Source organism: Nesoenas mayeri (genome assembly GCF_963082525.1).
Source record: "Nesoenas mayeri genome assembly, chromosome: 8".
Classification (NCBI taxonomy): domain Eukaryota; kingdom Metazoa; phylum Chordata; class Aves; order Columbiformes; family Columbidae; genus Nesoenas; species Nesoenas mayeri.
Genome location: NC_137554.1, coordinates 25,016,462 through 25,019,081, shown reverse-complemented (window position 1 = coordinate 25,019,081; position 2,620 = coordinate 25,016,462).

Below are 2,620 nucleotides of genomic sequence, written 5' to 3'. Positions count from 1 at the left end.
TAATACATCATGGTTGGTTTATGCAAGCACGTGTACGAAGTGCTGGTCTAGACTCACTGCTGTGTAGAAAATAAACTATATTTTCTGTACGTTCTTCCTGCAAATGTATCGATTATGTTCCCATGTTGCAGGGGGGGAGGTGTTTTGTGGGTTTTGGTTTTTTGTGTTGTTTTTGTTTTCATTTTTTTAAAAAAGGTAAAGTAACCCTCCCTGCAAGAACTGCCTGGGACATCATCATGTTAAAAGATGAACTTTGGATCCCAGGTGTCCAGTGGGATGTGTCCCGCTGGGGTGGGCCCAGGGGGTGCACACTCTCATTTAATGAATTAATTATCCCCCCCAAGCTAGCAAATCATAATTTCAATGAAAGCATCTAGTTTTGTGACAGCCCCCCCCAAAAAAATTATTTTTCTAATGACAATTGGGCTCAAAAGAAGAGGCAGCTTGTGGGGCGGGAATTGGTCCGAGCGCTGAACACATTTCACTTGCCACAGGTGGGGACCTTTTGTCATCCACAACCCACCACACACCACAGAAAGCTGTCGGCTTCAAGTCCACAGCATTAAACACACGGCTCTAACAACATCCGCTTTTTAGGTCAACATTTTGGTTTAGTTTTGGTACTTAATGATGTATGAGGAGAGTTGTTATAAACCAGTTTCTTTTCTATTCTCCTCTTAGCCACCTCTACAACTTGGCGAACACCCCATGTCTCAAATCAGTGAGTGGGGCGCAGCCTCTCGTGTTGAAAGAGTGCAGTCAAATGTCTGGGGTTTGATTGGGGTTTTTTTTGCCAGAGAAAACAAGTTCAATGTGAACTCACACACCTGAACATCCTTTCCCCCACTGCCAAGAATTGTTACTCAAACAGATAAACACATTTTTACAACTAAAATTTTGAGAACCAAAGTGACAAATGTGTTCCAGTGTGTGGTTAAACATATGCACACTCAAGCCTTGTGAGTTATTAATATTGACTGGGAGTTATTAATTAATTACTAATTAATAAAAATGGTTTTGCGCTTTAATACCTGTGCAATCTGATTGGAAAAAATGTCAGTAAGTGTTTGGTTCCTATTTCCCATCTCCCGCAGCCTCTCGGGAGCTGTCTGGCCTGTTGGGTTTGTTGTCCGTACCCGGTTCCCCAGCTGATGACTTTGGGTGACAAGGGCAGGTGAGCCTGAAGCAGCAGGAGTTTATAGAACCTGATTGTAACGGCTGGAGCTGGACATTAAATAATTATGAATCTGCAAAGGAACTCAGCCCCAGTCTAAACCAAGCTGTTCGGTGTAGTCTTAGAAAAACAAAACTTTCTGTGGAAGTATCATTAAATGTGATGATGGACAACACTGAGTTACACACTGTGGCAATTATTAAATACCATTAAAATTGGTATATAATAATTTTTTAGGGAAATACAAAGTAATACAGTAAGATTTAGCTGCAAATGCTCCTCATTCATGCCTTTGCTATTTAAGCACAGTTTGTTTGACCTCTGGGTGTACCAGGTGTTTGCCTTTCAGAAGCAGCTGGTCTGTTAGAACCATTTCCAGTTCCACAGCGAGTGGATCCCAGGACTCTCACTTCATCACCCCTGCAGCCACTCAAGGACAAAGGACACAGGAGACCCCCAAAACTCGTGTTTTATATGGGGGGAGGGATTGCACCACCACCTCATGAGGAATGGGTAATTAGAACCCGAAGCTGTTCTGCTTCCTTTGATCTTAATTTGCTGTTTCACCCGTTATTTCACTGGCAGTAAATGTTCTCAAGCTGCCACAGCTCCTCTCAGAGAAAACACCGGAGGGTTTGGCTTTCACAGCCTCTGGAGACAAAGATTCCTATTTATGTGTCCTGATACACATCAACGCCATTCAGCCCACACTTGTCAAAAGCAAGGCCACGCTGTGGGCAGAGCTCTTGCATGCCTCCATTGGAGTCACACCCACAGAAAAATCCTAAACTTGTGAAAATATTTAAGTTTTGTTGCTTTATAGTTAACTGTTACAGTGTAGGTGAACTGCTAAACTGTACTCACTCCTGATAATGTCACCATTAATATCCAGGAGCACCTTTTTATTTTGTCGTAGCTGCTGTGGGTGCAATGTCAGCTGTGGTTACTTTTTCCACAACAAATAAAGCTGGAAAAACTGAATTAATACACTCAGTGTGTAGAGACTTCATGTGCAGGATTCATAACTCACAGTTGGAAGTTCCCGAACAGCTGATTCACACACAACCAACGCTGCAGAGCCCCAGAATGTGCGAATGGCCACGAGTTTGGTATGTGAGAGCGTGGTCAGGTCAGGAGACACGGCTTCAAACAGTCATGGCTTTGCTTTTATTTATTTATATATATATATATATATATACACACACACACACACACACACATATCTATAGGGGGAGAGCAGAATGAAAAAAAAAGACTGACTCCTAATTAAACTACAGCACCATGAATTGCTTCATGATCTGCTACATGCTTTGTTATGTATGTATTCAATCAATTTATATTCTCTGAACTGTTGGCATTGGAGGCTGCACTGTGCAGAGGGAGAAACTGCAACTTACCTCAGTTTATACATTTGCAAATTACTGTGCAATAAGTGGTGGGTTTTGA